Genomic DNA, 11404 nt, shown 5'->3' with positions numbered 1-11404 from the left:
GATTATAGGTGTGAGCCACCGCATCCAGCCTAGTTTTTCCATTTTCTTTTTCTCTTTACTCTTCTTTTCCCTCTCTCCCTGCATTTGTTTTCAGGCTCATACCTCTTGTCTATCAGATAATTGGTCATCTCTACCTGGCCATCTAGGTTGGCAATCCAGGATCAACATGTATGATGGATGTTAGAAATGTAATTCTCTGAGGCTGGGTGCAATGGCTCATGCCTAAAATGCGAGCACTTTGGGAGGCTAAGGTGACCAAATCACTTGAGGCCAGGAGTTCCAGACCAGCCTGCCCAACAAGGTGAAACCCTGTCTCTACTAAAAATACAAAAATTAGCTGGGCATGGTGGCACATGCTTGTAGTCCCAGCTACCCAGGAGGCTGAGGCAGGAGAATCACTTGAACTCACGAGGTGGAGGCTGCAGTGAGCCAAGATTGCGCCACTGCATTCCAGCCTGGGCGACAGAGTGAGACTTTGTCTCAAAAAAAAAAAAAAAAAAAAAAAAAAGAAAAGAGAAAAAGAAAAAATTAATTATTTGAAGTAATACCGGACATTGGGGACATCCAATCATAGCATTGTGAAAGGAAAATAAATCTCAGGACCCCAAAATCACTAAGCCGAAGGGAAAGTCAAGCTGGGAACTGCGTCAAGCAAACCTGCTTTCCATTTTCTTCCTAAATAAGATAACTACAAAGATAAAAAAAACTGCATACCTCCCTCACAATTTGCCCACTAGGAAATTTTTCGCAGGCCCCAGATCTTTACCCCTAAAACAGTTCTGTTGAATTTCACCCTGACAATGTAAATTGATAGCTTACCTTCACAGGTACGGGACAAAGGACAGAACTCAAAGTTATCCCTGTGCACCTGAGACAAATGCGCATCTGATTGCTTTTTCTGACCTATGTTTATTTTATCTTATGTAAAAATGCAGATTCATGAAGCTAGCTGAATGCATGACAGTTCCTTTACTCTCCTCACGTGTGAACAGCTGATCAAAGGCTCAAATGAAAGCAACTGCTTGTCTCTTACCTACCCACACCTTTTAAAAATTTCTTCTTCTTTCTCCAATATCTGCCCCTTTCCTGTAAATATTGAAGCCCTCAAAATCATCTTTGGAGAAAGGCACCGACCTGCCTTCCAGGCATGTGTCCTTAACCTTGGCAAAATAAAATTCTAAATTGATTGAGACATGTCTCAGACACTTTTTCATTTACAGTATTTAGAGACATTTTCCCTTCAGAAACTGATCTGATAATGACCAGTCCACACAAGGGCAAAACAATTGCAGGACACCACCAGATACGGTCTCACTCACTGTTTCGTTTCTCTTCTGTTTCTGTTCCAGATATATTTACTTTATACTAAAGTTGCGTCTCTATATCTTTTATTTATACATTGTTGCTATGTGTTTGGAAGAGAAAAGATTTCCAAGGCATTATTCCACTTGTTATTTTGATCTAGAACTGGGCATATTATAAATAAATATGGCAGAGAAGAATCTAGCCCCATCTCACTGATAAAATTCCCAGTATACTTCCCTCAAACTTCCTATCATCTAAATTCTTAATTCAACTCAACACTATCCCACTGTCACCCTAATGAATTCTGCTGAGTATCACTTGTATTTCAGCATGAATTGATCCTATCACTAATGTCAATGGGATGGTCACGTCATGGTTCTCTGAACGTGTCAAAGGAGAAGAGCGTCTGAGGCTGTTTCACATCCTACAGCACGAGGTTCTTGAGAAGGAGCTGTCTGTGGTAAGAAGAAAACGAGGCAAGGAGAAAAGGCTATTGGCCAAAAAGCTGAGTGACCCAATTACTGGCTTCGTTGGACTCCAGCCCAATCTAGATGGATGCTTCCAGTTTTTGAAATGTGTTCGTACATCTCACTCTCTCCTCTCCTGCTCATCACGCACTTGTCACAAAGCTAAACTTCTTACTTCCTCCTGACAGAAAGGGTCTGACAGTAAACCATGATATGTTTAGATTACCATTACTTTAATCACTTAAGGGCAGACTCACATCAGTCCCTGTCTACCACTGAATGGAGGCAGATAAACCAGTTCATCTGAGCTCTGTGTGATCACCTGTTGGACCTCCTGAAGAAGCAGTCAGAATATGCCAGCAGGAGAGTCTGACTTCCCACCCCAACTCCTCTAAAACCATCGTTCTTAAGAGATATGACTGGTGTTGGGCGCAGTGGCTCATGCCTGTAATACCAGCACGGTGGGAGGCTGACACAGGAAGATCGCTGGAGCCTAGAAGTTTCGGACCAGCCTGAGCAACATAGCAAGACCTGGTCTCTACAAGTTTTTTAAAAAATTAGCCAGGCAAAGTGGTATGCCTCTGTGGTCCCAGCTACTCAGGAAGCTGAGGTGGGAGAATCATTTGAGCCCCAGAGGTTGAGGCTGCAGTGAGCCGAGATTGCGCCACTGCACTCCAGCCTGGGTGACAGAGCAGGATGCTGTCTAAGAAGAGAAAATGAGAGAGAGAGAGAGATGACTGGGATCTTTCTCATTGCCCCAAATTTTGTGACGGAGAAACAAAGTATATCCTTTTTATGAAAATGATAGGCCGGGTGCAGTGGCTCATGCCTGTAATCTCAGCACTTAAGGAGGCCAAGGTGGGCGGATCACCTGAGGTCAGGAGTTTGAGACTAGCCTGGCTAACGTAGTGAAACCCCATCTCTACTAAAAATACAAAAATTAGCCAGTCTTGGTGGCACATGCCTGTAATCCCAGCTATTCAGGAAGCTGAGGCAGGAGAATCATTTGAACGTGGGATGTGGAGCTTGCAGTGAGCTGAGATTGCGCCACCTGCACTCTAGCCTGGGTGACAGAGCAAGACTCCATCTCAAAAAAGGAAAAGAAACGAAAAAGAAAAAAAATGATAGAGGCTTCCTTATACAAATGTGGATATTTGAATATGCTATTTGCAACGAGGCGTAAATTGATAGGTTGAAAAAAGAGCAAGAGTAAATGAAACGCCCAGAGACCCCAGGAGGTGGAAAGTATAACGGGACAAGGTGTGTGTGGTGTTATGACCTAGAGATGCATGTACTGGCTTTCGTCCATGGTTGCTGGTTCATAACTCCCACATTCCTTGTTGCTGGCCATTTTTTCTTTTTCCTTTTTTTCAGCTGAGGGAATTTAGCCAGTCCAGAGGCCCTGTTCCCCATAATTTGGAACTTTTCTTTGGATTTGATCAAGTCGGGTAGAGTTGGTCAAACCTAATGGGAAAGAGACCAAAACAACAGAAACAGAAACTAACAAATTTTTAAAAAACAGTTAATCAAAACAAACAAATGATCACACAATTTATATTATTACTGAGCACTCTAATGGTAAGGAGGAATTAAGACCAACTGGTTGTTATCTTAACTTTAGTGATTAAGGAGAATTTCTAAGATAAAACCCCCATTCAGTTACCTAGGAATGAGACCAGGCTAAAGACTGCTCTACTAAGGGAGGAGACCACCCCTCATATTGTCTCATGCCCAATTTCTGCTTCCAAAGAAAGAAGAAGTAAAAACAAAAAGGCCGAAATGAAATCCACAAGCAGACAGCCCGGCGCCACACCCTGGGCCTGGTAGTTAAAGATCGAGCCCTGACCTAATTGGTTATGTTATCTACAGATTCCAGACATTGTATAGAAAAGCACTGTGAAAATCCCTGTCCTGTTCTGTTCCGATCTGATTACTGGTGCATGCAGCCCCCACTCGTGTACCCCCTGCTTGCCCAATAGATCACGACCCTCTCACGTGGACCCCCTTAGAGTTGTGAGCCCTTAAAAGGGACAGGAATTGCTCATTCGGGGAGCTCGGCTCTTCAGACAGGAGTCTTGCCAATGCTCCTGGCCGAATAAACCCCTTCCTTCTTTACCTTGGTGTCTGAGGAGTGTTGCCTGCGGCTTGTCCTGCTACACTACCATCCTAGAAGCGGGAAGAAACTCAAACTTGCTTTCCCTGTTGGAAGGGGCTGAAATTCCATAGAGGAGTTGCCTGCACTCTATTATCACGGAAGCAGGAACACTCTCCCTCCTTGTTGAAAGTGAATACAACTCCAGAAGAAGAGTTTCACAGTGGAATAAACCTTAAACCTCAACCAGATTTTGGAAGATCAGGGATTCTCTGGAGAGAGGAGCTCCCAGGGCTCAGCAAATTGTCCAACTGATCTGAGCAATAAAGATGGCTCGAGCTGGCACCAAGTACCCGTAGGAGATTTGCCAAAGGTCAGGGGTAGCTCCACTCAGAATCCCTTCACGGTTACCATGTAAACCAACAAGTATCTGAGACAGAGCTCAGTCAACTTAGAAGTTTATTTTGCCAATGTTAAGGACATGCACCCAGGATACAAGTCTGTGCCTTTCTCTAAAGATGATTTTGAGGGCTTCAATATTTAAAGGAAAAAGGGCAGTTATTGCAGAAAGAGGAAGACATTTTTTAAAGGTGTGGGTAGATAAAAGGCAAGTGGTTGCCTTCTTCTGAGCCTTTGATCAGCCCTTCACATGTAAGGGAGGTAAAGGAAGAGTCAGCTAGCTCGGGTGAATCTGCACTTTCACATAAGTAGGGCAGAGGAAGCAATCATATATGCATTTGTCTCAGGTGAGCAAAGAAATGACTGAGTTCTTTCCTTTGTCCCATCACTGTGAAGATAAACTATCAATTTACATTGTCAGGGTGAAATTCCACAGAACTCTTTTAGGGTAAAGATCTTGCCCACGAGGGCAAATTGTGAGGGAGGTATGTAGCTTTTTTATTTGTGAATGGGAGGCAGGTTTGTGTGACACAGTTCCCAGCTTGATTTTTCCCTTCGGCTTAGTGATTTTGAGGTCCCAAGTTGTATTTTCTTTTCACAATATGTGTATGTATATTGCTTTATGTATTGGTTTTCAACCTAGGGTTCCTGGCTCATAATTCCCACAGCCCTTGTTCCAGTCTTTGTTTAAGTGTTGGGTGTGTCAGGCCTCAGGGGCAGGACTCTGACCTTCCACTGCCCCGAGGCAGGACTCAAGGCCTTCCCATGACAGGGTCCCATCCTATGCCCTGGGGGAAGGAATTCTAACCTCATGAAACTTCCATAAAAAACCAAGGGGACTGGGTTTGAAGAGTCTCCAGAGAGCCGAACACGTGGAAGCCGACAGGAGGGTGGAGGGTGGTGCACCCCAGCTCCACGGCAACAGAAGCTCCTGTGCTTCCAGACCTCACTCTATGTACCTCTTCGTCTGGCTAATTATCTGTATCCTTTAAAATATCCTTCTTAGTAAACTGGTTATCTGTGAGCAACTCCCCCAAATTAATCAAATTCCATGTTGGTCAGGCTGGTCTCAAACTCCTGACCTCAGGTGATCCGACCACCACGGCCTCCCAAAGTGCTGGGATTATAGGCGTGAGCCCCAAATTAATCAAACTCAAAGAGGGGGTTATGGGAACCCCAACTTGAACCCAGTTGGTCAGAAGTTCTGGAGGCCCCGACGTTCGATCGGTGGGGTAGGGGCAAGGATGAGTCTTGGGGACGGAGCCCTCAACCTGTGGGATCTGGCACCATCTCCAGGTAGACAGGGTTGGAACTGACTGGAGGACACCTGGCTGATGTCCACCGCTTGGGGGTGGGGAGAGGTCCCCACATGTTTGGCCACAGACGTCTTCTTCTGTGTAGATGACTGTTGCAGTGTGAGAGCGGAGGGAAAACATGGTTTCAGGAGAGTCTTCCCCCACACTACGTGATTGGAGCAAAAGGACAAGAAAGATGAACTGAAGGACAAAGGAGAATTTAGGGAGAGTCAGGGGCATCGGTTCCGCTGAGGGAGGGGAGTTGGAACCACAGGTGCATGCTGTCTAACTGGGGTGGAGAACTGCTAGGGCTTGGCCTGGAGCCAGGCGGGCATCAGGGCAGGCTCCAGTTCAAGGGAGCAACATGACAAGGACAGGGAAGTCACACTTGCTATTTCAGGTGAGGCCTCACCCAAGATTTTAATTTTTTTTTTGAGACGGAGTCTCGCTCTGTTGCCCAGGCTGGAGTGCAGTGGTGCGATCTCGGCTCACTGCAAGCTCTGCCTCCTGGGTTCACGCCATTCTCCTGCCTCAGCCTCTCCAAGTAGCTGGGACTACAGGCGCCCGCCACCACACTCGGCTAATCGTTTGTATTTTTTAGTACAGACGGGGTTTCACTGTGTTAGCCAGGATGGTCTCGATCTCCTGACCTCGTGATCCGCCCACCTCAGCCTCCCAAAGTGCTGGGATTACAGGCGTGAGCCACCGCGCCTGGCCAGATTTTGATTTTTAAAAACCCAGGTATGAGGCCATCAGGCTCTGTGCTGCAGTTTCAGAAACAACTCTCTTGATTCATTCATAAGGAGGCTGAAGACTCCCAGCCGTCAGCAGAGGGCAGCCCTGCCCAGTGAAGACTAAGTTTGGGTCAGAAGCTTGCTCAGCAAGCCGAGAACCAAAGGTAGTTAATCTGGGCAGTGCGGTTATGTATGAATTTTATTTTCCTTTTATTTTTCCCTGTTTTTAGGTAGTTACATGATAAGCACATATTACTTATATAAGAGAAAAGTTATTTAAAAAACAATATTCATTCTTTACCTTTCTATCAAGTGGTACAGAAAATTATACGGTATATATATGCCGTGTGGCAAAATATTACTCGTTGGATCATCTCAGTGGAAGGAATATGGTTCTTCTTTGTATTACTCTTTCAACTTCCCTGTGGGTTTCAATATTTTCATAATAAAAACTTGAAAAACAGAATATAAAATTGAAAAAAGTTTTGGAAGGTAAAAATATTCCCATCCTTTAATTCAAGAACGTCTACGTAAATAATAGAACCAGTCTCCTAGATGAGACTCTCCTCACCCTTGGGTGTTGTTGTTGAGTAAATGTTTTAAAATTCTATTCTCAAAATATTTGTTCAAACATTCCATTCTGGTCACATAAAATCTTCCACCGTTTCAAGGACAGAACACAGTATCCGAGAGTTCTGGTTTGTGCTGTGGCTCAGCAAACTCCCGCAGAACTCAGCAGCTTAAAATACCCGTTTCACATTGCCCACCACTTGTGAGTCAGAAATTCAGGCAGCCCTCGGCTGGGCAGTAGTTGCCTAGGGCGTCCCATGTGGTTGTGTTAGATGCTGGCCAGGGATGTCCTCACAGCCCCTGTGGGTGACGGTGGCTGTGGGTGACGGTGGCCGTGGGTGACGGTGGCTGTGGGTGATGGTGGCTGTGGGTGATGGTGGCTGTGGGCCACTCCCCAGGACCCTCCAGCAAGGGGCTCAGGGTAGTCAGATGTCTTCCATGAGCTCCCTGGAGCTCAAGGCCCCAAGTGTGCCTGTTCTAGCAAGAACCAGGAAGAGGCCGTCTCCCTGCCATGACCTAATCAAGCAGCCACACAGCCCCATTCCGCTGCCAGCGTCCTGCAGGCTCCCCTCAGGGAAGGCCCTCGGTGAAGGGTGAGGCCTGATCACCACTCACCTACTCCTGATCCTGAAAGGTTTTGCCCTTTTCCTAAATAGAAACTCTGAAAAGTAATCAAACAGTATTTCCAAAGGAGGCTTTTCGCAGACTTGCCACATTGCCTGTGCAGGGAAGGCTGCCTGTCTCTAGCCATCCTCCTCTTCCTACAGCTGTGCTGAGACGTTTTTGGCTAGGGGCAGGGCTGCTGCACTGAGGGTGCATCCCGCCTCCTGCAGGGAAGGCAGCTAGACCACATTCCAGTGAGTGGAACGTGAGGGAAGGCTGTCTGCCCACTGCTTTTATTCCGTAAAGAATGAGGCTTGCCCTCCCTTCCCCTCTCCTGCTTCCTGGTAGCTGAACCAGGGCAGCATTTGCGGTGAGCTGGGAGCCACGTGTTGAAGATGGCGGAACAACAAAAGTGAAGACAAAAGAGAAAACTGCATCACTGGCCATCTGCCCTTGTCAGTCAGCACTTCCGGGGCTGTGTGTGGCCTTTAGGAATTTCAGTTTTCATGCGTGACCCTGAGAAGGCTCAGCCCCCTGCCACAGTAGGACAGGCTTCTCAAACAACCCACTAGGGTTAGGAGCCCGCAGGGTTGATTCTGCCCCTCTCCAGGTCAGGGTTCCTAATGCACTCCCCCAAAGCTCCCCATCACCCTGCCCTCTCCAAATCCCTCGTCACTTGTCACAGGCTTGGTCTTCCAGGCACCGTGTATGGTGGTGGTCCCTGTAGTCGCCCATACAATCACTCCCTTCTTCCTAACAGGAATCTTAATTTGATTCAGCTTCAAAAATACTTTTTCCAGCTTCTTTTGCTGACAGGGGTGCCTGTGTGATCCAGTTCTACCCAGGGAGTTGTGACCCAGCGCTCTGTGAGCTTCCAAGAGAGGAGGAGGCAGCTGACATCCACCCTTTACCTTCTTCCTTCCTCCTTCTTCCTAAAATGTGTGCTGGCTGGAGCTCCCGCAGCCAAGGAATGACACCTGGCCTCGTGCTAAGAAGAGTGAGACTGAGACCTGAGAAGGAACCTGGGCCCTGATGGTGGGGGAACCCCCACACCAGCCTGCACCATCGACCTCTCATTTCCATTGGGCGCTGGGATCCAGGCTTCCTGCTCTGCAACTGAATCCATTCTGACACACTGTCTCACAGTGTGTATAAAGGGTCAGACTTCAAGTTAGCCAAGGGAGGCAGTGGGGGAAAGTAACAGCCTTGGCACTACCCGGCCCCTTTCTATCAACTGCCCCTGCTCCGCCTGGTCCAGACACAGGTGGAGGGGGATTAAGTGTCAAGGGAGCCAAGGTGAACAGCAGGAAAAGGAAAGCAGTGGAGACAGAGATTTCCACCAGACTTGACTCACAATGCAGCCATACGGATTAATCCCACAGCCACCACAGAAGGTTGTGTTACCCCCGCCTCACAGGAAGAGGCTCTGGCAGGAAGAACAGCTGAACCCGAGTCAGACACGCAGGTCATGGGCCCAGAGCAGGGCCGGCCCAGGCCCACCGCACTCTGACATCGGCCACCAGGCTGGTCTCCAGGAAACAGGGCGCTGGCGTCTACTTCCTAGTGTAAACTCCCTGTGAATTGCCAGGGGCCAGAATGTGGATAGGTGGGAGAACAGATGGAGGCTGAAAGACCTCTGGGGGCAAAACACTGACCTCTACAGAGGTCTCATCAGGGAGCCTGAAATCCCACGTTAGCTATTTCAGAAAGAGGGCAACCTTCTGTTCTATAAATTTGTATGTTATTTAAAGTTACATAAGCTAGACAAATATGTACATAACACTGTGGGTTTTGGTGGTAAATTTTTTATCTATGCATATTATGTATAGATGTGAGGAAGTCTGGTAGGGTACACCACCCACGCATAAACACACGTAAGGGAGTGTGTGCAGTATGTATTATCTAAAATGAACATGTGATACGCAAAACCAGTAGCTGGTATTTTTAAAGGGGTGCTCTATATCTAACCCTCTAAATGCTCCCACCTCCCACCCTCTCGGCCTGCTCTGAGGGCTTTGTCTGTTTCCCCGGCCCCTCAGCCTTGGCAGGCTTCTCATGCAGGGCCCAGTGAAGGCTCAGCAGGGCCTCGGCCAGACTCCATCAGACGTTTGTCTACACTCGGGGCGACTCCATCCACAAATGAGATCTCACCAGTGACCCAGGTAAGAGGACTGCAAAGGCCAAGAGGCTTGAGGAGGGAAGGCTGCCCGGAAGGCAGTCTGTCCTGGAGACAGAGCCAGCAGGAACCCACAGCCAGAGCAGGAGTGACAGGAGGTGGTCACAGCTGGAGGCAGAAGCAGGAATGCAGCAGCAGCAGCAGCCAGGCGCAAGGCAGCTCTGTAAACCTGCAAACTCGAGGCTGGCTGAACTCTACAGCATTGAGTAACATGGGGCTTTTCCATCTGGCATTTCCGCTTGCTTTGGTATCCACAGGAGCTTCCGGGTCCGGGGGCAGCCGCCATGCACACACGCACAGCACCTGAGCAAGCCTTGACGGGTGAATACCAGGAGACCCCTGAAGGTGCTCCTTGCTTCAGGAGCCTGAGAACCCAGTCTTTGTCTTGTAAGGGGGTCCTCTGGCCCCGCAGGCCCCAAACTCTACTCCTCCCGCATCTCTCCTGGACCTCCCCAAGCCACCCAGCCCCCTCTCTCTCTCCACCCTCACAGGAGACCGCCGGTGCCTGGCCTGAGGATCCAAGTGCAGCTGGGGAATGGCCTGGAAGAGTCCGTAAAGACTGGAATGGAACAGTCCAGCATCACACAGTGGCTAACAGCACAGAGTTCATTCCAATCCGGCTCTCCCGCAACCATCCGTGTGACCTTGCGCAAGTTAACCTCTATGTGCCTGCTTCCTCACTGGTAAAACAGGAGCAAAACAGTACCACCTAGGCTTGCTCTGAGGATTAAATAAGTTCGTATTTATCCTGGAGCACTCAGAACAATGCACTTGGTTAGCTGCATGAAATGCTAAGGACATGGAGCCTGGCAGCCAAACTCCTCCTGGCTCCACTGGGAAGGGCACAGCGCAGCTATCGCCGGGCCTATTCCACATCTGCAAATCACAGATAATGACCACCTCCCCTTTTAACAAAAAAGCAGGGCTAAATAATCCATCTAAGCAACAGGGGAAGGCAAAACCCGCTCCACACAAATCTCAAAGGTTAAAATAAAACCAACGTCTGGCCGGGCGCGGTGGCTCACGCTTGTAATCCCAGCACTTTGGGAGGCCGAGGCGGGCGGATCACGAGGTCAGGAGATCGAGACCACGGTGAAACCCCGTCTCTACTAAAAATACAAAAAATTAGCCGGGCGTGGTGGCGGGCGCCTGTAGTCCCAGCTACTCGGAGAGGCTGAGGCAGGAGAATGGCGTGAACCCGGGAGGCGGAGCTTGCAGTGAGCCGAGATTGCGCCACTGCACTCCAGCCTGGGCGACAGAGCGAGACTCCGTCTCAAAAAAAACAAAACAAAACAAAAAAAACCAACGTCTGACACTGGTTTCTGAGCCCAGATGGGAGGTTGAAGCTGCTCCCAAGGCCACGGCCCTCGACACAGCTCCCCAGACAACTCTGCCACCATCTGGTGTAGAGCTCCAAAGTAGTTCCTGCCAAGAAAGCTGCCTAGCCCAGGGTTTTCCGTTTGTTTTGTTTTGAGACGGAGTTTCGCTCTTACCGCCCAGGCTGGAGTGCAGTGGTGCGATCTCAGGTCACTGCAATCTCCCCCTCCCGGGTTCAAGTGATTCTCCTGCCTCAGCCTCCCAAGTAGCTGGGATTACAGGCATGCGCCACCACACCCAGCTAATTTTTGTATTTTTAGTAGAGATGGGGTTTCACCACATTAGCCAGGCTGGTCTCAAACTCCTGAAGTGATCCACCCGCCTCAGCCTCCCAAAGTACTGGGATTACAGGTGTGAGCCACCGTGCCTGGCCTAGCCCAGGGTTT

This window comes from Nomascus leucogenys, chromosome 2 (genome assembly GCF_006542625.1).
Source record: "Nomascus leucogenys isolate Asia chromosome 2, Asia_NLE_v1, whole genome shotgun sequence".
Lineage (NCBI taxonomy): Eukaryota > Metazoa > Chordata > Mammalia > Primates > Hylobatidae > Nomascus > Nomascus leucogenys.
This window is presented reverse-complemented; position numbering follows the sequence as displayed.